Consider the following 26,591-nt stretch of genomic DNA (forward strand, 5'->3'; position numbering starts at 1 on the left):
GTTATGTCCATTTTCTTCCTGTTATATCTTTATTTCATTACTCTGGAAATTTCTCCAATATCTCTCTATTTTATTCCCTCCATTTGACATTGATGGCAGCACAGAGTGGGCATGGTAGTCATGCTTGGTTCTTAGGAAATCTTAATGTGGTCTTAATGGGTTAATATTCAAGACCTACTTCCCATAAAACTTGTGTTGCATAAGTGAAATGATCACAAAATTGCCTTTTTTTCCCTGAATAAAGTAGATCTTTCACCATTCATATTTCAATTAAAGGTTTCATGTCATCAAAGATACAATGCTAGGAGTGATAGTCAATACACTGAATGATAGTCAGAAGTCATAAAGATCTCAGTAGGATCAAATAGAATGAACTAAAATTTAATGAGTAAAAAAAAAAATCAAAGCTCTTCTTAAAAATAAAACCAATTTTGGTTCTGCTGTTCTCTGTGGGAAACTAATCAACACTTGCTTCCTGACTGACTATATTACAAAATCTATAGCTGCTTCTAAATAACTCTTTTCAGTAAACTTTTTCCTTTAATAAAAATTAAACCATGATCCATTTGAATAAGATTGTTTAACCTTTCTGAACCTCAATTTCTTTATCTGAGGAAGGAAGGCCTTGACTAGATCATTATGGATCCTTTTCAACCCTAAAAGTAATCTATTTTTTAAAATGGGGGGGTGGACCTATATTTATTAAGTGCCTACTTTGTGTCAGGCACTGTAAGTACCAAGGATACAAAGAAAGACAAAAGACAGCCCCTGTCCTCAAGGAGGACACAGTCTAAAGGGGGAAGACAATATAAAAAAATGAAAAGAAGGAGAGAAAGTACTCAGAAGGGGAAACTGATAAAGCCCTATTTGAATAGGAAATGATGAGATTGTTGTGCTGGATGTCTTCTTGAAATAAAGCTCCCAGAGGATCTCTCTATTGTCCATCTTCTACCCTCTCCAATCAGAGAAAGATTGTGAGAGAGGGGGATTACCAAGGAGATGTGAGTTTCAAGGCTGTGACATTTTAAAAGTTTGAGAGATAATTTCTGGTTAATTTAATCAATTTATTAATAATGCCATAATAATAAAAGGGTGGCCATTTAGTTTACTCTTAGAACAAAGATAGTCATAGTATGACTCACAGGTTATATGTCCATTGGAAGAGGGTTTTTCTTAAGGGTGTCAATGAACTCTGGTTAACCATTAATGAAAGGAAGACTTTACAAAAAGAAGTGACCTCACTGCAATTAGCAACTGAGAGTGACATCATGTCACTCTTGGATAGACTATCTCTAAACCCAGACCCCATTCAGCCTTGGATAACACAGACATATGAAAGCATCTATCTCTACCCAAGTTTGACTGGATGGAATTCATGTTAGACCAGAAATTTTTTTGGAAGGTTGAGTGGAGTCAGACAGAGGAAAAAGTTACCTTAACCTTTGGAGATTGAGGTCTTGAAATGAGGATAATATTAAAAGGAGAAAATCTGAATCTCTTTAAAGCATTGACTGCTAATAGTCATTCTGTCAGTACTGATGTAGATGTTTGTATTAGAATTTCATTCTTCAGAGCATTTCATTTTTCTTTTGTGATTTACCCTCTCAGTAAATACAGATCCTAGCACCTTTGTACAAACTCTTTGAAATCTGTTTTTTCATAATCAAAGGTATAATAATGGTAATGATTATCTTTTTTAAGAAAGAAAAACTATCAAAAACACTAAAATTAATCATTGGTCACTTTGTCTCAAGATTTCTTAAGATATCACTTACCTTTTCTTACAAATTGGTTCATGTATGGAGTGACAGTGTTCCATTTCATTTTCTTCATCTTTTGAACAATAGACTTGTTATTAACATAAATCAAGAATCAATAAATTGTTTTATTTGGGGCAGAGAGGGACTTTCAATTGATGAAGTTCTTGTGGAAGTGCCTTATAACTATTGGATGAAAACTCTGGGGAAGATTTCTGTTCTGTTTCCTAAACACATCATACATTTGCAACTTCCTGTTCAGATATTCTATAAAATATTCCTCCCACAAGATTATGCCTATTTGTTTCCTCATTAATAGCTATTCAAATGTTCCTCTTCAATACTTCCCATACTTGTTTCAACGATTTCTTCACAAAAGTATTTTTAAATACATAAGGCTTAATCCACATTCCTGTTAAATCTGCATTCATTTTGAACAAGATTTTTATGGCCATAATGATATTTTAAACATCCAACCAACATATGAATTTTAACTCACTATTTTGTGTCAAGAATTATACACAGTATAGTCCAAAAGCATTTATTAAGTGTTTATTATGTGCCATGTACTGAACTTTTACATGTATTTTTAGGGTTTTGAGGCTATGCATTTGATTTCTTTAATTCCCCTTAGCTCTTTAATATGGTTATCAGTTCTGCCAATTTTTTTTTTTTCATTATCTCATATATGAAATGGTCTAATACCCTTTCTTTAACTTCTCAGTTCTCACCAACTTCCTTCTCTGGAGAGAAAGCTCAGATTAAGTTCAATTTAATGAACATTTATTAAGCACCCAATGTAGAAGAACATGGTCACTGTCTCCAGGGAGCTTATAAGTGAAGAATGAATAAACAAAAAATATATATTCATAATAACTATATTACACAGATAGAAAACAAAACTACAGAAAATCTGTGGGGAAAACTTACACAAATAAGGAAGATCATAGAAATTTTCATGGATAAAATATCATTTCAATTTTGTTTGACAAGGAAGGTTATAATTCAACCAGTTAAGAGGAGAGTGGAGAGCATTCCAGGAACAAGGCAGAGTGACACAGGGCAAAGAATACTGAATTTGGGTGAAGGTTCAAATTCTGACTCTGCTGCTTAGTATTTGTATTATCCTGGTCAAATCACTCTTTAATTCCAAATTCCTCAACTTTAAAACAAAAAGATTGGCTTTTCTCTAAGATCTCTTCCAGCTTCAAATACATTATTCTACACATTTTAAAAGGAAAAGTATATAGGTGGACTTTTAGTAAAATGATGGAATAAGAAATCATAAAGAGTCTTATTTCCTAACAAAATCAATAAAATAAAGAACAGATCAATGAATTGGGCTTGTAACTAACAAAACAAAAAAATCCCTACAATATATGTTGTTTCTTCTTTATCCCATTTTTTAAAATCTATACACTATATTCTGTTCCCATTTTACTGATGAGAAAATCTAGCCTACTCCCTCACTCTCTCATTTCTTTATAAACTTAGAAGACTTTTATTCCCCTTTAAATGACTATGTTGTTCTCTCTTTAAGCCAAATCTGAATTAATAGGGTTGTCTCTAAAAATTCCTCCCTTATTCTCTCCCTGCTCCCCATCTCCTCACCCTCTTATTTCTTTCTGAATTTAAAAGACTTTTTAAACTTCTAGATGTATATATTGTTCCTTCTCTAACTCATTCACAATGAGAGTAGAGTTCCAGAACTACAAGCCCTCCTCTCCCATCTAATTCCTTTGTCAGTTCTATTTTTTTGTACCTAATTTATATAGTTACTCTTTTTATTTTTTCCTATAGTTTCACTTTTTAGAATCACATTATACTCAGTTCTACCCAATCTTTTTTTTTTTTCAAACTACGCAGTTACAATTGACAATCTTAGATATATAATTGTATTTTTCATGTATAAAACATCAACACTTTGTTCTTATTGAGTCCCTTGGTTTTTTTCTTTGAATGCTTTATTTTATTTATTTAATATTTTCCCTAGTTACATTTAAAACAAAATATTTTTGTATTAACAAAAATTTTTGAGTTCTAGGTTCTCTCTCTTATCCTCACCCACAATTAAAAGACCACATGTGAAGTTACATAAAACATTTACATAAAAGCCAAGTTATGGAAGAAAACATAGATCTCCTACCCTAATGAAAACAAAAACCCTCAAGAAAAATTAAGTTAAGAAAGAGAGAGAGAGACAGAGAGAGACAGAGAGACAGAGAGAGAGAGAGAGGAAGAGAGAGAGAGAGAGAGAGAGAGAGAGAGAGAGAGAGAGAGAGAGAGAATGCTTTAATCTGTATTCATATCTAATCTATTCCTTTCTGGGTATAGTTAGAATTTTAGAATTTTTCTTCATAAGTCTTGGACTTATGAATAGTCATTATAGTCATGGACTATGTACTACTAAGTCATTTATACCTGGTCATCCCAGAACATTTTCATTGCTTTGTATACAGTACATTTCATTTTGCTTGAGTTCGTGAAGGACTTTCCTAGGTGTTTATTTATTTTTTAATTTCTGAAAACATCCTTTTTTTCTTTCAAAGAACATCCTGCTCATCATTTCCCATAGAATGATAATATCTGATCACAAACACATACCACAGCTTATTGAGTCATTCCCCAATTAATGAGCTTCTCCTCAATTTCCAATATTTTTGCCCTGAAAAGAGAGTGCGACTTACATTTTTAAAAGAATTGAGTTCAAATTCTGCCCCAGACTCTCACTAGTATTTTAACTGTGGACAAGTTATTTAACCTCTCTAAACCTCAGTTTTCTCATCAGTAAAATGGGATTAATAATAGAATTTGTCTCATAGTAATGTGGGTGTGGTCCCTTTAAGATTCCTTTCTTTCTGATTCCCAACCCCTCCTAGTAAATTGTAATTATCAGTCAAGGACCTTTTGATTCACAAATCCTCTTCCCTTTGAATTCCAATAGAAGATAGGACCCCACTGGATCTGAGCCAACTTGGGGCTACACCCACAGGCCCCTCTAGCTACATCTCCCATTATAAAAGGGGCCAAGCTGGGACCCTCCTCTTTGCAGAGGTCCCAAACATGCAGCCTTATGCTTGGCATGTCAGGACTTTCTGTCCACTGGAACTCTGAGTCCAGTGCCCTTCTTATCTCTACCTTCACCTATTTCCTTAACTATATTTTAGCCTTACTTCCAAACCCCATAATAAACCTTTTTTAATGAATCTAGCTTTTCAGGCCAATAAATTCTTTTATTGGGGACTTGCACCACCACTAGACCTCATTTAACTTTGTATCCTTGCACCAAATCCAGGGGGGTTGCAGGAGAGCCCTGTTTGACTTCCTGTACCCCAAACCTGCCACTAGACCTCAATTAAAGCCTAATTTCATTTAGATACCCCATATCTATCCCTCATTAATAGGACTATTGTGAGTATTAAATGAGATGTTAGTCAGTCAGCTAGCATTTATTTTAAGTGCCTATTCTGACACAAGTCCTTTTGTGTCAGAGACTATATAGAGTTCCTTGTAATTAATTTTTGTTTTCTTTTAGTTTTCTCTTCTCTATTTCTGTCTCTCTCTTTTGATGAGGCAATTGGGGTTAAGTGACTTAGCCAGTGTCATAGGGCTAATAAATGTTTAGTGTTGGAGACCATATTTGAATTTAGGTTCTCCTAATTCCAGGGCTGGTGCTCTATCCAACTACATTATCTAGCTGTTCTCAAGTTCAGGTCTTTTTGCAACAAAATCCTGAAAATCTGACAATTCACCGAATGTCCTTTTGTTGTCATTGTTGTTGTTCAGGATGCAACTCCAATTCTTGCAGATGGTCTTTTATGGTCTTTTAATGTAGAGATTGCTAGGTTTGCTGTGATTCTAATTAGGGCTCTGCTGTATTTCAATTTTTTTTGTTGTTGTTGATCTTAATATTTTCATCTTGACCTGGGGGTTTAGGAATTTGGCTATTATTCCTATAGGTTTTCCTTATAGAATCTATTTCAGGTGCTAATGGTGGGTTTTTTTTTTTTCTATTTCTACTTTTTTCTCTTGCTCTAATATTCAGGACAATTTTCTTTAATTATTATTTCTTGCATTATTTTATCAAGATTCTTTTTTAAAATTATAGCTTTCAGGCAGTCCTGTTATTCTTATGGTTTCTCTTGTTGATCTGTTCACAAATCAGTTGATTTTCTTATGAGATGTCTCCATTTTCTTCTATTTTTTCATTGTTTTTGTTTTCTTCTATTATTTCTTGATCTCTTTTAACTTCACTGGTTTTCCTTTGCCCAAGTCTAGTTTTCAAGGTGTAAATTTTTCTCTTAACTTCCTGGATCTCTTCTAGTTTATTGACTTTCATTTCATAATTTTCTTGTTTTATTTGCATCATTTCTTGTTTTAAAAAAAGTTCCTCAATTCTTCTCATTGAATTTTTAAAGTCTTTTTTGTATTCTTCTATGAATTATTTTTGAACAAGTTACCACTTAACATTACTCTTTGGGGCAGGAGAGGATTTTTTTGTTTGTTTATTTCAACATCATCCTCTAAAGATTCCCATCATAACTCCTTCTCCTACATTCATGGGCTTTAAAATGAGATCTTAGAACTTAATCTTTATTCTATTATCCCTTATATATATTAGTACTGAAGCTTCATGTCTCTAATCATTAAAAATGAAACGAGTGGCAATAGACTATCAAGGAGAAAGAATTAGGCTCACTGAAGTTGTATGATAATCACATAACCTCTCAGTGGCACAGGGAACTTTCAAAACTGGTAAAATATAGATAAAGTGCCAATCAGCATTGTTGTACTCCTTAAATCACAAATCCAGCAAAAAAAAAAAAAAATGGAGAGGCAACTAAATGGTTCATTGGATAGAGCACCAACCCTGAAATCAGGAGGACCTGAGTTCAAATCTAGCTTCAAAAACTTAACACTTCCTAACTGTGTGACTCTGGGCAATTACCTCAGCAAAAAAAGAAATAGAATAAAATTTACCTCAGCAAAATACAAAGAAAAACAAACTATGGAGCAGCACTGATAATTAAAAAGATCCAAAAAGTGGTTATCTAAAAGATATCTGAACAAATGGGTAAATAATCAAAGAAGAATGGACCTAAAATAGACAAATAGTCCATGTGAGGAGATGTCTAAGGAAATACAATAAGTGGAAAAAGCCAGTTATCAGAACAATTGCAGAACAGCTAGGAAGCACAAATCTAGGAAGATGGCAACAAAAGGAGAACAAGTAGAGGATAACAATAAAGGACTCAACTATTGGGGCTATGGTGAAAGCTTCAGTTGCTAAAAGAAAAGTGAGATCAACACAAGACCCTATTGGGATATAGAATAGTTACCAAAGCAGAGATTTAGGTCTAGGGGAACAATATGCATTCATTTTTAAGAAACTGGGACACAAGGTAGAGAAAAAAAAAAAAAAAAAACAACTTATCATCAAGACTGAAGGTCCTGTAATATTATATATTGACAATCAAAAGAACTATGGTTGTGTACTAAAATGTCATCAGAAAAAATAAGTATAAATTGAATGAAAAAAATGAACATTCAATGAACTGTCAGAGTTTCAGGATTTTGTTCCAAATAAATCTGAACTCATGTAAAAGCTATCTCTAACATTGTCATTAGTAATTGACTCATTCAAAGAAAGATTTGGGTAGAACTTAGTAGAATGTGATTATAAAAAGCAAAATCATGTAGAAGAAGGTAAAAATAGCAACTATACTATATGAATAAGGTGCAAGAGAAAGAACCAACACAGAGAAATTATGTGGGAGAGGAGGGCTGGTAGTTTTGAAATCATACTCATATCAATAACAGATTAAAGAGGAAAATATTTATACATATATCTATATATCTCTATCTCTATCCCAAGAAGGGTATAACACCCTCCAAAATCTATAAAGAAATAAGTAGGGGAGGGAACAGGACAAAGTGGGTTATAGAAATGTTTGTAGATTTACAAGAGTGGAATAAGGCATGTAGATCAATGGGAAAGGGAATAAAAGGCATAAAGAGGGAGGGAAAAGATAAGGAATAAAGGAGGGACTCTTGGGGCTAGAACAGAGGGAGGTTAAGTAATAGCAAGGCAAGTTAGTAGGTGGAAATAAAGTAGAATTAGTAGGATAGAAAGCAAAACATGATGTATATCTATGTTTGTATATATGTGTGTGTATTGTGTATGTATATGTATGTATGCATGTACATGTATATGTATATATGTAAAAACATTTTTCATGTTTAATTGTAGCCTGCTTAGGGGATTTAGGGGAAGAAAGGGGGAAAAAGAATGAAGTAAAAAGGTACATAGCAGAGAACAAAAGAAAAACTATAAGGAAGAAAGATGGACATTTCTGAATGATATGTGCTTTTTATTATTTTTATTATGTTATATTATGATTCCTTGAATGAAAATTTATTGTTATATATTTTGAATTGTCTCATATGAAAATTCATGTGCAAATGAAGATTTTTTTCTTTTTCTGTTTTTTTTTTCTTTTTTCATTTTTTTCTGTTTTCTATTTGTTTTAAGATACATTTTTAAAAATTTGAAAAAAATTATCTTTCCCCACAAGATGAATGAATACAAAGCATTCAATTGCTCTTTTTCCTTCAGTAAATTCTTCTAAAATGTTTCTTTACCTCATGGGATAGTCATACCATCTCTTACCAGGGTTGTCCATCTCAATAATTCTTCTACCATTTTCTGGGCTCACTGAGTGTTTCCTCTATATTGTGAAGGCATACAGCCACCACTTTGCAGCCATCTGAGGTATACAGTTATTATGAACTTAAGGATTTCTGGTTGGGGGGGAGCTGTTTGCATGCAGGTATGCTTACATTCTTCATCTTTATGTTACTATATTGTGGTCCAAATGAGGTAAATGATTTCTTTTGTAACATCCTTGTAGTGTTGCCACTAGCTTGTACAGACAGTTCTCTAGACTAGATGGTGAGTTTCATCAATGCTGGTATTTTAATTCTTCTATGTTTTCTGCTCATTGTTATTCCATGTATTTGTATTGTTTTCTATATTGAAAATCAGCTCATCAGAAAATAGACACAACCTTCTCCACCTGTTGCACCCATCTAATCTCTATCTTATTGTTCTATGGGCCTAGTGTCTCATCTTAAACTTGCTTCTATTTCTTAGCTGGATTCTGTGATTGAGGTGTTGAATAATATTGTCATTCTGTCCCTGAATCCCTTTATACATACACTGAAGAACAATAAAGTGAAATTGGCATTGAGAAAAGTACTGCACCAAATGGTCATCAGGAGTGTAAGACATGGGACCATTTCTTCCTTATACCTGCATCTCAGTTTCTGAGAGTTGTTCAAGTAGCCCATTTCATCTCATGCCTGGATGGTATTGTTCCCAAGAGGAGAGATGAAAGTTGGGGAGCCAGAAAGTTTGATCATGTGTGAGGGTCACACTTTTGTTATTAAAAGATCTTACTACTATCTCAAAAGGAAACATTGAAAGATTAGATACCCAGCAATGACTTATTATCAGAAGTCTTTCCAGATTTATTTATAAAGTCCCCTCTGTAATTTGTCAAAATAATTTCATTTTCACCTTTCCTATTTCATGCATTTTTAAAATTTTATACTCATTAGAATTGACAACATTTCTATTTTGTCTAACCTAATAGAGTCTTAGCTTTATTAGGGCCCAGGATGATGTTACTTTTATTGATGTTGTTGTTTTGATAAAGATCCTTTATCCTTTGGATAAAGATTCAAAGAGATAAAGATCTCTTTGGAATACAGACCCTGTAGTGATACTGTTGGTTAAAAGGGTATGCACAGTTTTACAACCCTTTGGGTATAGTTCTAAATTGTTCTCCAAAATAGTTGGATCAGTTCACAACTCCACCAACAATGCAGTAGTATTTCACATCCAACATTAATCATTATTTGTGCTTAACATCTTAGCCAGTTTGATAGGTATGAGGTGGTACTTCCATCAGCTCAAGCATTGTGAAGCCATAGTCAAGATAAAACAAGATTTAGCATCATTTATATTAATGAATTAGAGGACTTGGAATATGATATTCTGAAGGGCAAAGGAGCCAGGATTACAACCAAGATTCATCTACCCAGCAAAGCTAAATATAATATTTCAGGGGGAAAAGAATAGTCAGTGAAACAAAGTATTTTCAAGCATTTTTGATGAAAAGACCAGAGAAGAATAAAAATTTGACTTTCAAATACAAGGCTCTAGAGAAACAGAAAAAGATAAAGAGGAAAGAGAAATAATAAGGGACTTTAAAAAGTTAAACTGCTTATATTCATAGACAGAAATATGATACTTGTAACTCATAAGAACTTTCTCATTTCTAGGGCAGTTAAAAGGTGTGTGTGTGTGTGTGTATATATATACAGAGAGAGAGAGAGAGAGAGAGAGAGAGAGAGAGAGGGAGAGAAGGAGAATGGGTACAAGTGCTAGTTCAATGTGAAAGAATGATACCTAAAAAAAATTAAAATGAAAGGGTAAAGAAATATGTTTGGAGAAAGGAAAAGAGAGAGGTGGAATGGGGTAAACTGTCGAAAGTAAAAGAAGTAAAAAAAAAAAAAAAAGCTTTTATAATGGAGGGAAAGAGAGAGTATTTAAAGGAGAATATGTGTACCTTACTCTAATCAGAACTGGCTGAAAGAGGGAATAATATATACTCAATTGAGTATAGAAATCTATCTTACTCTATAAGAAAATAAAAAGGCAAGGGGATGGATGGGTGAGAGAAAGGAGGGTCTATTGGAGCAAATACTTTTGGGGAAGGACAGGATGAAAAGAGAGAACAGAATAAACAAAGGGAAAATATGATTAGCAAGAGCAATTGTGAAAAAAATTGAACCAAATTTCTCTGATAAAAGCCTCATTTCTTTATTTTTTTTAGTAGATGAATTCAATATTTTATTAAGGTTTCAGTAAACTTACATAATGGAAACATAAATGAAAAAAAATTACCATCTTAAGTCATTACAATAGTTTACTAACAATAATTGGCAAAAGAGTGACTTGGTAATACAATTTTATCCAACAGCAAAATGAACACAGCTATTACTACAGAATATAATTTTCTATATTTTCACACAATCAGGGGCTTACATTATGAAATAAGAGCACACAGTTATGCAAAAGACAAAACAAAAAATATTGAACTTAACTATATCCTAATTGAATTGTGTATACACTTTTTGTATAATGGGTACTTTGTACTCTCTCCCATGTTTAAAAAAGTATATTTATATATACATACATATATTTGTATATTTATATATGGTAAAGCTCTCTCAAACTGTACAAGTCAGAGTTTCTAAGAGCCTCGCTCCCTCTCCCAGTGGAATAAGGGATTGAGGGAGGAGTATGAAATGGAGGAAGTAATCCCATTTAAAGATAAAAGATACAATTTCTTTAAAAAAAAAAAGCTGTAAACATGAATGCATTTACATCTAGTACATGCTTTTGCACAGACATTAATACCTTAATGTGCATCTCTATATAGAAATTCATTAATAGCTGTTAACATACAAAATGAACCTGCAAAATGATGGAAAATAGTTCTAAATGGAAAAATGGAAAAATATGTTGGAGAGTGATTATGATTGAAAAAAGTCTGATTTCTTAAGTATATAGAGAACTGAATCAAATTATTAAAAATAAGAGCCATATCCCAATTGATAAATGATCAAATGATAAGAAAAGTTTTCATATGAAGTAATCATAGCTATATGAAAAAAAAGCTTCTAACTCACTATTGATTGGAGAGATGCAAATTAAAGTAGTTCTGAAGTGCTGCCACATAATTATTAGATTGGCTAATAGGACAGAAAAGGAAAATAGCAAATGTTGGAGAGGATGTGGGAAAACTGAGACATTAATGCATCGTTTATGAAGCTGTAAACTGCTTTAGTCATTCTAAAGAGCAATTTGGAACTATGCTCAAAGGGTTATAAAACCATGTACATCCTTTGACCTAGCCATGAAGAGATTAAAAAACAAAACCAAGAAAATAACTATATGCACAAAAAAATTATAGCAGCTTTTTTTCTGGAGACAAAGAATTGAAAATACCCATAAGTTGAGGAATGACTGAATAAATTGTGGTATATAATAATGAGAGAATATTATTGAGCTATAAAAAATGATGAACGAATGCTCTCAGAAAAACCTGGAAAGACTTACATGAACTAATATAAAGTAAAATGTACTGTGTACAAAGTAACAGCATTATTGTAAGATGATCACCTGTGGATGACATAAGTATACTCAGCAATGCAAAGAGCTAAGACAACTCCAAAGGATTTATGAAAAATGCTATGCATTCCTAGACAAAGAAATGATGGACGCCGAATGCAGATCAAAGCATTTTTTTTCCACTTTAATTTTTCTTGTGTTTTTTCTTTCTTTCATAACTGTGAGTAATATGTAAATATGTTTTACATGATAGCATATGTATAAATTAGATAAAACTGTCTACCTTCTTCAGAAAAAGAGGTGGGGTAGAAGGGAAGGAGGAAGGAAAATTTGGAACTCAAAATATTATAAAAATGAATGGTAAAATCTTTCTTGTATCTGGGGAAAAGATAAAGTACTATTATATTAAACACACACACACACTTCACATAATGATAGTATTGTAATAGTTAGTTGCCTAAAGTAGAGAAGAAAATGGCAATTGTGTGCTGACCTCTAATATATAATCAGGTTTTCAGTCTAAGACTACAAAGACCTATGTGGGAGATTATGATTATATTTCAAGAGCTGAGAAGCCCAGTATTCATTTTGTGGCAAAGTTTCTCTAGCAGCCAGCTGATAGTAAATGCTTAATTCTTCTCTCATTTCCTTGGAGAGGAAGAATGGTTAATTTGGAACTAAGCAGAATATTTCCTGGGATACAACTCTAGAGAAGGCAGTCAATGGGAATGGCTGTGAGAATGTTTCATATCTGTTTCACTTGACTGTTTTTCCTGGTTAGTGTGTTCAATTTAGTCTCTTTATTTTTGATTCATGACCATTTGGTTTCATTTGGTAGAAAACAAAAATTTGAGGGAGGATTATTAGTGGTGATGATGGATACATAAATATTCCTGCAATTATAAAGCCAAAGAAACTGAGTAAGACAGAGATTAGAGACAAATTCAATAGTTTATTAAATGGAGAGAAATACTGGAAGCAATGGATCCATGTTTGATCCCAGGGCTAGACAAGACTATAATCTCAAAAAGTCGAGCCCAGAGTATGTGGACAGCAAGCTTTTTTTATAGGATAACAAGAACAATGACATAGTGGGGGAGGTACCTAGGTGGGGATAACCTAATGGTGGGGGAGACCCCTAGGATGACACAATGGAGGGAGGGTACTGATATTCTAATGACATCTAAAATGCATAAACCTTTATCCTGTCAAACATTAAGAAGGAATGTCAATAACCTAAAGATATAAAACCTTTATCTCATCAACCATTTAAGAGGGAATGATTATAGCCTGGGGTTTTGGGGCAGAGCAACTGAGGTAGACCTTTATCTCATCAAACATTAAGAGGGAAAGGTTATAACCTGAGGCAGAATAACTAAATAGGACAATTGGAGAAACTGGATCAGGACATTAAAAGAAAGTGGGTCACAACATTAAAAGGGAATTTTGGTACAACACGATGCCATGGGTTGGGGTCTAACTGCAAAGGGGAATGCCCCTGTATTTGATGGAATCATAACTTTTTTTGCAAGTCACTTTATTTCTTCCTGGTTAATTCATCTTTAAAAAGCTATGCTTCTCTAAAATTCTTTCCAGATCTAAACTTATTCAACTTCTCATGATCCTTTTTGGGATATTCTTGGCAGAGATACTGGAATGAATTTCAATTTCCTTCATCAATTATTTTACAGATGAGAAACTGAGGCAAACAGGATTAAGTGATTTGCCCAGAGTCACACAATTGATACATGTCTGAGGCCAGATTTAAATTCAAGAAGACGAATCTTCCTGACTTTAAGCACAGACTACTGTGTCACCTATTACTCTCTATATTTATTATCATTTCCTCAACAGATTCCATCCATTTCTTCACCTTTTTTTTTTTTTTTTTGTTATCTGACTGTATTGTCTGTACTTCTGTTTTTTGCATGCTCAGTTTCTGCCCATCCATAGTTCTGTAGGCAATCTGAGGTTATATCCTTAGAGTTCAAGTCCAATTTATCATCCCATAAAGCTCAATTTAAATATCTCAGGAAAAATACCTTTCCTGATCTTAGATCTTTCTTTGCCTCAGATTTCATAAAATATTTAGTTCTGAACTTTTCAAATGCACTTTTGTTATATCTTATACTAGTGTTTACAGGGAATACCAAAAGTCTTAGTGCAGTTTTAATCTTTTTATAAAGAAAACTGTTACTAAGACTTTGGGGCCACCCTGTGTGCTTTTGTGATACCTCCAAGCTAGCCTGTGAGTTCTATAAGGCATGGACTGCCTTATCTAAATATTCCATCTCCTATAGTATTTTGAATAATAATAAGTGTTTAATGAAGATTTGCTGAATATGGCTAGAGTCTTTGCTAGTCTAAATAATAAAATTTATTAAAGTATCATGATAAAGTAACTTTGATACTATTTATTATCTATGTGTGATACTATGTATTATCTATATAGATATATAGATATATTTCTTATACCAACAGAGATCATAACTTCAATATAATCTAATGGATATTATTAAGACAGTTTTTTACAATGAACCATTTCATTGCAGCCAACTTCATATTGAGCCCTTCTCAATCTAAGCAGGACAATCCTCAAAAAATAAAAAGGCAATTTATCACCAAATACAGCTTCATTTGTTAATTTTGTTCATTTGTTCATTTTGGTGGGACCTGACACAATTTTCAGGTATGCCTTTTGGCATAGCTTTATATGCCTCTCTCTGAACAATGAGCAATTCTAGGAAGACTTTAATAGAAATATAATAATATACATAAATAGTATTGAGCCTCAGTTGCCCAGTCAGGTCTAAATTTATTGTGATTTCTTGCCAAAAACTGTTGTGACTGTTTTGATGTCCTGATCTAGTTTCCCTAATTGTCCTATTTAGTTATTCTGTCTCAGGTTATAACCTTTCCCTCTTAATGTTTGATGAGATAAAGGTTCACCTCAGTTGCTCTGCCCCAAAATCCCAGGCTATAATCATTCCCTCTTAAATGGTTGATGAGATAAAGGTTTATATCTTTAGGTTATTGACATTCCTTCTTAATGTTTGACAGGATAAAGGTTTATCCATTTTAGATGTCATTAGAATATCAGTAGCCTCTGTTATGAAATATTATTGTTCTGTAAGAAATGATCAGCAGGATGAGTATAGAGAGGCTTAGAGAGACTTACATGAACTGATGCTAAGTGAAATGGGCAGAACCAGATTATTATATACCTCAACAACGATACTGTATGAAGATGTATTCTGATGGAAGTGAATTTCTTCGACAAAGAGATCTAACTCAGTTTCAATTGATCAATGATGGACAGAAGCAGCTACACCCAAAGAAAGAACACTGGGAAATGAATGTACTGTTTGCATTTTTGTTTTTCTTCCTGGGTTATTTCTACCTTCTGAATCCAATTCTCCCTGTGCAACAAGAGAACTGTTTGATTCTGCACACATATATTGTATCTAGGATATACTGTGCCATATTTAACATGTATAGGACTGCTTGCCATCTGGGGGAGGGGATGGAGGGAGGGAGGGGAAAAGTCAGAACAGAAGTGAGTGCAAGGGATAATATTGTAAAAAAATCACCCAGGCATGGGTTCTGTCAATAAAAAGTTATAATTATGAAAAAAAAAAGTATCAGTAGCCTCTCCCATACCTCCCTCTATTGTGTCATCCCAGGTATCTCCCCTATTATGTCATTGTTCTTGTTATCCTATAAAAAAGCTTACTCTGTGATACTTAGTGCTGGATTCTTTGAGATGATAGTCTTGTCCAGCCCTGGGACCAAACATGGATCCATTGGTCCCAGTATATCTCTCCATTTAATAAACTATTGAATTGGTCTCTAATCTCTGTTTTGCTCAGTTTCTCCGGCATTACAAAACATTGGAGTATGGTGCCATTTCCTTCTCCTACTCATTTTAAAAATGAGGAAACTGAGGTAAACAGGGGGAAGTGATTCACTAGTAAATTACTGAGGCCAGATTTGAACTCAGAAAGCTGCATTTTCCTACCTGGTGCTCTATCAACTGATGCTGATCTATCTAGCTGCCCCTTCAGACTAGGCAGATGGGTATAAGTAGTAAGAAGTTACATATATTATTATTATTTCTAAAAGAAAAATTTAGTTCTAATTTGAACACCAGGTGGTGCTAGAAAGACAATAATATTCTCTTTACCAATTATGTCTTGCAGTTTCTGGCATTGCAGCCTGTTCAATACTGTGGAAAGAAGAACTGCATTTAGAGTTAGAGGAGCCAAATTCTATCCTATTTCCCCCCCAAGTTTAGAGGTCCTAAGTTACATTCTAAATCGCTTAATAGCTATGCTATTACATGTGTGACCTGTGTAACCTCTGCAGGGCTCAGTTTCCCCATCTGCAAGACGGTGACCAGATAATTTCTAAAAATCCAATTTTAAATCACTAATTATCTCTGATCCTAAGCTCCAAGTTAAACTCTGTGCTCTACTCAACATCAAAGCAAGTTCTGAGCTTTCTGTGGTTCTTGGGGATTGAGAATTCTTCTGTAATTCAGCCCTCTCTCTCTCTGATTCACTGAGCCTTTGTTAGTCTCATGGGTATGGTGAATGAAAAACCTTTTCCATAGAGAAAACTCTACCTCCTCCCTTAGTCACTTGTATTTCAATGATTGTTAGTCTCATGGGTGTGGTGAATGAAAAACATATTACACAAAGAAAACTCTACCTTTTCCCTTAGTCACCTGTATTTCAATGAACCACAGTCATGTAATCAGTTCATTATGGCCTCTAACCCACAAGCAAACAAGTTTGACCCTCTATTATATTTTCCTTAGTGACTGACTCAATGAAAGAAACACAACAACATAAAGTACTGCATCAAGTAGTAGACTTTGCCTAGACTTAGGCAGGTTCAAAGTTATAACCATGAATGTGGTAGTTTTATGAACGTGTCCAGTCAGTTTCTCTCCTCTCCTAAGCCATCAAAGAAGTATAAGAAATAAAAATTCCAGATTTCTTTTCCACTCATAATATATCGTCTCTCAGTCTATAATTTTTGCCCAGGAAGTTTCTCCTCTATATGCTGAAAGGTAGTAATAAGAAATGTATCATATACTGGCATCATAACATCTTATTATTGCTATATGGCTTCTAATTTCACAAACATTCCTGTTTCAGGACTTCAGAGTACAGAGCTTTTAGATTCTGCATAAATCCAAAAGATGTTCCTTTGAAAAATTCCACTGCTGAGCTTAAACCAAAAAGAAATAAAAGAAAGAACAAAATGTCATTTATGTATAAAAATATTTGTAGTGACAACTGAAAAGGAAGAGATTATTCAAACAATTAAAAAATGGCTGAATGAACTAGAGTTCATTGGATGTAATGGTGCTGAGGTTGGAAAGGGGACCCCAAAAGTTTGGGGTCACAGACTAGTGTCATGAACTGTCTCAAAAGAATTTGCAGGGTTGAACTATTTCCCAATCAAGAGGCAAAGTTTTATTGTAATTGTAATGCCAATTATAGTGGACTAGGTTGCAAAAGAAATGAGCAGAGTGCTAAGAGAGAGGAGACAGTTTTATCCAGCTTTCTATCATTCATATGCTAATTCTATGGTCCAGGATAAGGCCCAGGGAGTAGTCTCCAGAATTTGGTTCTCTTTAACATATTATCATGATTGTCTCAGGAGGACTATCTTATTATGGCCAGACTGACAGTCAGCAATGAATTGAAGCGTGATCTATTCAGAACCAGACAGATTGTTGTTCTTAGATTGGGAGTGTGGGAAGTCCCTGAGGTAGACTCCAATGCCAGAAGATTTAGGATTAATGTTTTATTGTTAGAACAGAAGACCCCTTAGGTCAGGGGACCTCAAAATCATTATTGTCTCCCTTAAAAGCTATATTACATCAATGGGGTCCTACTGTGCCATAAGAAATGAGGAAAGAGATGATTACAAAAACATTTAAATAAACTCATGAAGAATGAATGAAATGAGCAAAACCAGGACAATTTATATTACAACAGTTTTTTGAAAAATTAAAAATTAAGAGAATTTTTATAAATTGATGAAGAATAAAATGAGTGGAACTATCAGAACAAATCATATAATAATAATACTTTAGAACGGAATAACTTTGAAAGCTATAAAAATCAATGTTCTGATTCCAGGATACCAATGACAATATATGTCATTCATTTCAAAGCAGTGATAAACCTACTGTCAAAAATATATATAATTTTTTTCCGTCATGGAAAGAAGCCAAAAGGGAGAAAAAATGTTTTTTTTTTTTCTTTCTTTTTTAACAGAAGTTGGTTGTTGTCCTTCATTTTCAAAGAGGATTAAAATGACTTTACTATTTTAGAACGTTATAGTGTGTCCAACTGTGACTGATGAGACCAATATGAGCTCAAAATGTTCTGCTATAAGTAGGGCATCAATAGTCCATAAGACTCTTTGGGGTAGATTCTCTAACTTTGTGTAGCATTTCTTCTGAGTTACTTCAATTCTGCTTTGCTCATAGAGCATAGTATCTTCTCTGACCATGGCCAGAAGTCCTGAGGCAGTGTCTTCCATGTCATATAATCAATTCTAAAATTCTTAACAGTGACTTTGAGTATCCTTGTAATCACTTTTTCTGACTACCATGTGAGCACTTGCTTATATGAGTTCTCCATAAAACAGTCTTTTTGATAAGCATATGAACAAGCAAATGTGGCATTTGAATGATATGGCCAGCTCGATGGAGTTGTTTTCTCTGCAGGAGTCTGGTATCTTATCCTGTCAGATGATCTTCAGAATCTTCCTAAGACAATTTAAATGAAAGCAATTCAGTTTCCTAGCATGGCACTGGTATATTGTACAGATTTCACAGGCATATAACAATGAAGCCAGCACAACAATTCTGAGACCTTCAGTTTGCTAAGTTGGGTAAGTTAGAGCCTCCCAAATACTAAGCTAGCACTAGCAACAGGTGTATCAACATTATTATCGATGTGGATATCCGTGGAAATACACTGACAAGGCAAATAAACATCCACAGCATTCAGAAATTCTCCTTTTGCTGTAACTGATGCTTCCACATATTGATGATAGATGATTGATGGAGTGCATGTGTTTTCTTGGTGTTAATAATTAGGCCAAAATTAGCACAAGCAGGAAAGAACCAGTTCCTACTTTGTAGCATTTCCACTTTAGTGATTGCATTGAGTGCACAGTTATGTGCAAACAAAACAAACAAACAAAAAATGATGTGTCAACACTCCTTCTACTTTAATTTCGGCTTGTAGCCTTTTCTTTTTTCTTTCCCTGAGGCAATTGGGGTTAAGTGACTTGCCCAGGGTCACACAGCTAAGAAGTGTTAAATGTCTGAGATCAGATTTGAATTCAGGTCCTCCTGACTTCAGGGCTGGTGGTCTATCCACTGTGCCACCTAGCTGCCCTCCTTGTAACTGTTTGGGGCAATTGCACCTACCCAAACTGACTACTCAGGAGTCACTCCAAATGATGTACAGAAAGAATTTATTAGAATCTCGAGAAGTGGACCGTCTTGGCCTGTGGGCTCGAAAGGACAGCAAAGATACCCACAGGAGGAGAGTCATTCACTTGAAGATGCTTACAACATTTCAGACAAAGAACCCCCCAAATCCCACCCTCTATAGGTTGTGATTGGTTACATAAACCTTTATCTCTCTATTTGGTCAGTGGAATGCAGTGAAAAAGGTGATATACAGCTTCAGCCACTTAATTCCTTCTTTGGACAATGGAATGCAGTCCAGGTCTCATTTAAAATCATGTGACTGGGGCCTATAGGCCTGATCTACTTTAGTTAACAGTCTCTGATCAATATATGCTTAATCTGTAAGTTCTTCACCTTTCCACACATAATCTTTTCAAATTAAAGAATTTACCATCAGTATAGTAGCTGACCTTGATGCCATGCTTATCTTCATTGAAGGCACTGGACAACATGACTGAGAAAATCATGCTGAAGAGTATGGGAGCAAGCACATAGATCTAAGTCACTCCATTGATGACTGGGAAAGATCATGAACATCACCCAGTATCCAAAGCCTGGCAAGCTAAAAGAAGCATGAGGCATATAGATATGAGAATGGGATGGTGCTACAGATCTGAACTATATATAGCCTGCTCTTTCAGATAAGATTTCTATTGATTATTAATTCAACTAACTGTTTTACTTTTTTACAAGTGACTTCTCAAGAGACAGAAATCATCTGTAAATATTTGTTATATAAAAACAAAACATAAATAAAACAAAAACAGATAAACAGATAAAGAAAAAAGAAAGCTTTCTAAGTGTATTCCAACTTTCTTCTATATTTATTACTTGAAAGGGTAGTAATAATTCAGTTGTATGGTCCAGATAAGAGCCAAATAATTCTTCCCTAGGAGGATATAGATCTATTCCAGTGAAGTTTCTGAACTTACGTGATTAGAGTAAATTTATACTTATTAGCCTCCATGGATATAAGAGCTTATCTAAACACATATTTTTCTATGATCAATTATTCCCACTGAGTGGATGCTCATCAATTGGGAAATGACTGAATAAGTTATGGTATATGAATGTAATAGAACATTATTGTTCTATAAGAAACAATCAGCAGGATTATTTTAAAAAGACCTGGAGAGACTTTCATGAACTAATGCTAAGTGAAGTGAGTAGAACCAAGGAAAAATTGTATACAGCAACAAGATTTTGTGATGATCAACTCTGATGGATTTGGCTCTTTTCAACAATGAGATGATTCTGACCAGTTCCAATGGACTTGTGTTGGAGAGAACCATCTGCATCCATAAAGAGGACCATAGGGATTGAATATGGATCACAATATAGTATTTTTACCTTTTTTGCTGTTGTTTATTTGGTTTTTTCCCCTCATCTTTTTCCCTTTTTGATCTGATTTTTCTTGTGTAGCATGATAAATGTGGAAACATGTTTAGAAGAACTGTATATGTCTAATCTATATTGGATTGCTTGCTGTCTAGGAGAGGAGAGTAGGAGGAAGGGAGGGAGAAAAATTTGGAACACATGGTTTTGCATGAATGAATGTTGAAAACTGTCTTTGTATGTATTTTGAAAATAAATGCTTAAAAATAATACATAATTATGCTAGTTTATCTACTAATACACGTTTTATGCCCAGTAAGACTTCAAATCATTTAAGCAAGCCACTATGCTGAAAGGGAGTTAGTGTTAAGCCTCTAAATACACAAATTTTTGACCTCACCATAGATTTTTAGAATGGTTCACTTATTTTGGGGTAGGTCTGATTCAGCTTAATTTAGTAATTTAGGTTCAGGATTAAAATAAAAAAGATATGGTCATAGGCCTTATAAGATTTAGCAAAAAAAAAAAAAAATTACAAGTAGCATGGACATAACAATAACAATTTTCATAATACTTAGTAGTTTGCAAAATATTTACAAATATTTTATTGTTTTATCCTCACAACAAACCCAGAAGACAAATGTTATCATTTATCCCCACTTTTCAGATGGAAAAATTAAGTCAGATTGAGGTTGAGTGACTGGCTAAGGGTCACACAACTAATAAAGATAAAAGGCCAAATTTGAAACAAATAATAATTTTATCAAAGTAGCAGCTTATAAAGTAAATACACATTAATCATCAGCATTTCTATATCACAATCAAGCAAAAAAGCATGAAGATAGTAAGAGATACTCTAGGCAGATTAAAATATCTAGGAGCATACATTTGCTAAAACAAACATATATATATATATATATTTTTATAATGCCAAATGGTTACCAATCCAAAAAGAACTATTGGACAAACTTAAAAAGTAATTCATAAATGAAATAAAGGCAATCAAAAAAATTGTGAAAGAAAATGGGGCATGAAAAGGAGAACTAATATAGAGGAAACAAGTTCGGGTGGAAAGCTAATAATGTTGGAACCTTACTCTCTTCTAAGTTGAAGAGTACATTGGAAGAGGGTTAGAAGTTTTCTAAAACTTCTAGAGAAGAAAGAAAATGGTGGGATAGTTTGGGGGAGGGTGCATGAATTAAGATTAGGAGAGTGAGGGAAGAAGATAGGGGAAGGATTTTTAGAGATGTGGGTAAAATAAGAAATAAGCGGATAAGGGGAGAGGACAAGGTAATAGGAATAGTCTAAAAAAAGAGGCTGAGTAGGAAAACAGTGACTAAAAATAAGATGGAGGGAAATTCACAAATAATATAATTTTGAATGTGAATGAGATGAACTCATAAAATGAGAATGGATAGTATAATAGATTAAAAATTAGAATCTAACAATATATTATTTGCTAGAAACACATTTAAGAATGAAATATACACACAGAGTTAAAATGGAGGATTAGAGTGGAATGTATTATGTTTCAAGTGATGTAAAAAAGAAGGGGTGTCAATGATGATCTCAGACAAAGCTAATGCTAAAATAGAATTAATTAAAAGAGATAAATAGGTTAACTACACTTTGATAAAGACTACCACAGACAATGAAGCTATATCAATAATAAAACTAAATGCACCAAATCTAATAGCATCAATTTTTTTTCAGAGAAAAATGAAATGAATTATAGATGGAGATATATAGTAGTACTATAAGAGTAGTGGACTTTAATCTTCCCCTCTCCAAACGAGACAAATTGAACCAAAATATAAATAAGTAAAAATTTAAGGAAGTGAATAGAATTTTAGATAATATAGAGTAATAGATATTTGGAGAGAACTGAATGGAAAGAGAAAGGAATATACATTTTTTTTAATGGTTCATGGGACCTTTATGAAAACTGACTATATCTTAGGATATAATTTTTTTTATAATTAAAAGCAGAAATATTAAAAGTGTTCTTTTCAGATCTTAATGCAACAAGAATAATATTTTAATATGTCATGAAGGAAATAGATTAAAAACAAATTCCATAATAAACAACCTAATCTTATAAAAGAGTGAATTAAGAAACAAATTATAGAAATAGCAGTAAAGAGGAAAATTACAATCTATAAATATTTATAACGTTAAAATACAGAAAGAGCAGATCAATGAGTTAAATATACAATTTAAAAACCACTAGAAAAACAAACTAAAAATTCCCAATTAAACATTAAATTGGAAATCCTAAAATAAAGGTCAGATTAAAAATATTAAAATTTTAAGTCATTGTATTAATAAATAAAATTAACAATTAGTTTTATGAAAAAAGAGACAAACAAAAAGAGAAACAATTGTTTGGTTTTATTTTTAAAAAGAGGAAATCAAACCACTAAAATAAAAAATGAAAAGAGTGAATATACTATTAACAAAGATGAAATTAAAAAAAAAATTATAAGGAGCTATTTTGCCCAATTATGTATTAACAAGTTTAACACTTTAAGTGAAATGGAAGAATGGTTACAAAAATGTAAATTGCCAATGTTAGCAGAAAGGGAAATAGAGTATATACACAGACCTATTTTAGAAAAAGAAATTGAATAGCCTAAAAAATGAGCTTTCTAAGAGAAAAGCACCAGGACCAGATGCTTTTACAAGTTACTTCTACCAAACATTTAAAGAAGAACTAATTCTAATATTAAACAAATTATTTGAAATAAGAGGTAAAGAAGAAATCCTACCAATTTTAAAATGAATCAAATATGATACTGATACCTAAATCAGGAAGAGTGAAAACAGAAATAAGATTATTATAGACCAATTTCATTGAAGAATATTGATGTTGCTTGGTTTCCCTGGCACAAATCTTTCTATTTCAGCCCATCTATTTAATTTTTCAAAATGATTTTCTTGGTGATGTAGAGCCAAGATGGTGGAGAGAAGCTAGGAAGTTGTCTGAGATTTCCCAGTTTGCCTTGAAAACAACATTAAATCAAACCTCTGAGCAGATTCTGGAGCAACAGAACCTACAAAGAGATGGAATGAAACAATCTTTCAGCTTAAGATAGCTTGGAAGTACTTTAGGAAAGATCTGTCTCACTTGCATAAAAGAGAAGCATAGTCCAAGGCAGACAGAATCTAGGAGGAAAGCCAGTGGGAGGCTCTTTACCTCATCACAGATCAGCAACTGAGACCCTGGCAGTGGCACCACAGGCTAGTTGTAGAGCGTCCATCCCCAGAACTAAAGGCAACTTGCCAGCCCTGAAAATCAGGCAATAATAGGCATGACTGGGTTGGACTATTCAGTGCAGTGATTAAGTCATCAAGCACCTGAGGCCCCAGTGTTCAAAGAAAATTACCCCACCTGTAGCCCCCAGCAAAAGAAGCTTGGGCAGTGCCCTCTATACTCCAAGAGCAGAACTCAACTTTAAAATTCATGAAATAGGCAAAAAAAAAAAAAAAAAAAAAAAAGAAGAGCAAGAAACAAAAAAGAATTATAACCATAGAACACTTCTATGATGACAGGGATATCAAAATACGAACTCAGAGGAGAACAAAATGCATACATACAAAATCTCAAAGGGAGATATAAATTGGTCTCAAGTCCAAAAAGTCTTCTTGAAAGATATCAAAAAGAATTTTAAAAATTAAATAACATAAATTTTAAAAAATTTGAAAAAGTAATGAGAGGTATACAAGCTAGAGTTAACAGCTTGGAAAAGGAAGGGGGAAAAAAATTGGCTAGAGAAAATAATTCCTTCAAAAATACACTTAGTCAGAGACTTCCACAGATCAAGCTAAGATGATGGAGTAAAGGCAGGAAGCTGTTTGAACTCTCCCAGTTTTCCTCAAAAGCTATATGAAATCAAGCTTCTGGACATAGTCTGATGGAATGAAACCACTCTTTGGCTCAACATAGACTAGAAAAACTTCAACAAAGGTCATTGTCACTGGGGTGAAAAGGGTGTTTAGTCCAGTGACAAATTCTAGGAAAGCTGATGAAAGGTCTTAATCACAGAAAATCAGCAACTAAGACCTGGTTCAGCAGAGGAGCAGATCAGTGTGAGAGCCTCCAATCACTGTTCAGAAGGCAAACTCAAAGAAAGCAGGCTGTTTCCTGAAAAGAGCAGGCAAAGCTATCCTCTGCAAATACAAACGGTCCCTGTGCTCAAAACCAAGGCTCAGGCCTGAACAGGAAGCTTGGGACAGTGCCCTCTTTACCCCAGGAGCAGTGCTCAACCATAAAAGTAAAAAAAAAGAGAAAATACAAAACAAAAAGAAAGAAAATGAGTTAAAAAAAAAAAAAAAAAAGAAAAGAATTTTGAGCATAGAAAGCTACTATGGTGACAGGGAAGACCAAAACATCAACTCAGATGAGGATAAAATGTCCACAGAGGAAATCTCAAAGAGCAATAAAAATTGGTCTTAAACCCAAAGAAGTTTCTTAGAAGTGTTCATAAAAGATGTCAAAAGGCAAATAAGAGGGGTAGAAGAAAAAAATGAAAAAAGAAATGAGAGGTATGCAAGAAAGAGCCAATAGCTTTAAAAATGAAGGAAAAAATTGGCTGAGGAAAACAATTGCTTAAAAAATACAATTGGACAAATGAAAAAATAAATCCACTGATGAAAACAACACCTTCAAAATTAGAATTAGAAATAAATAAATGGGGAAAAAAAGATACAAAAGTTAACTGAAGAAAATCACAAATTAAAAATTAGAATGGGGCAAATGGACACTAATGACACAAGAAGAATCAGTGAAACAACTAAAAAGAATGAAAAAAAAATGGAAGAAAATGTGAAATACCTCACTGGAAAAACAGCTGACTTGAAAAATAGAACCAGAAGAGACAATTTAAAAATTATTGGTCTCCCTGAAGGCCATGACCCCAAAAAGAGCCTGTATAGCATTCTTTAAAAGATCATTAAGGAAAACTGCCCCAATATTCTAGAAGCTGAAGGGGGAAATATTTATTGTAAGAACCCATCAATCATCTTTAGAAAGAGATCCCACAAGGAAAACCTTAAGAAACATTAATGCAAAACTTCAAAACTACAATCTCAAGGAAAAATACTGCAAGCTGCCAGATAAAAACAATTCAAATATCAAGGAGCAACAGTCAGGATTATCTAGGATCTGGCAATTTCTACAATAAAGGATGAGAAGGCCTAGAATACTATATTCTGGAAAGCAAAAGACCTAGGGTTATAACCAAGAATTAACTACCCAGAGAAATTTAGCATCATCTTTCAGGGGAAGCAATGAATCTTCAATGAAGTAAGAGACATTCAATCATTTCTATTGAAAAAAATCAAAACTAAAGAGAAAATTTAATCTATAAACACATGACTCGAGAGAAGCATAGAAAGGTAGATAAGGGAAAATGTATACATATATATTATTTAAAGATTAAACTGTTCACATCTCTAGATGGGAAAATGATGTCTGTAACTTTTGAAAACTATCTGTGACTGGGGCAGATAGAGGTAAGCATCATATGAATGAAGGGTATAGTTGTAAATGGACTCTGATATGATCACATCAAAAAAAGGGTAAAGGTCTGTACTGCAAAAAGAGGAAAAGAGAGTTATAATGCAACAAGTTAGATCACATGAAGAAGCTCAAAAGATATATTACAATTTAGAGAAACAAGGGACAGGGATGAGCATTGTCTGAAGTTTGATCTCTGTAGACAAAATAAAATACTTGGGGGTTTACCTGCCAAAACAAACTCAAGAAGTATATGAATACAATTACAAAACACTT

The 26,591-nt window shown here is 33.6% G+C and overlaps 1 pseudogene; it reads left to right on the forward strand.

Annotated features, from left to right (window-relative positions):
• The first annotated feature begins 8,336 nt into the window (after positions 1 to 8,336).
• LOC105749868 lies at positions 8,337 to 9,087 on the forward strand (annotated as a pseudogene).
• The last annotated feature ends 17,504 nt before the right edge of the window (positions 9,088 to 26,591 follow it).

This window comes from Sarcophilus harrisii, chromosome 3 (assembly GCF_902635505.1).
Source record: "Sarcophilus harrisii chromosome 3, mSarHar1.11, whole genome shotgun sequence".
In the NCBI taxonomy this organism is placed as follows: domain Eukaryota; kingdom Metazoa; phylum Chordata; class Mammalia; order Dasyuromorphia; family Dasyuridae; genus Sarcophilus; species Sarcophilus harrisii.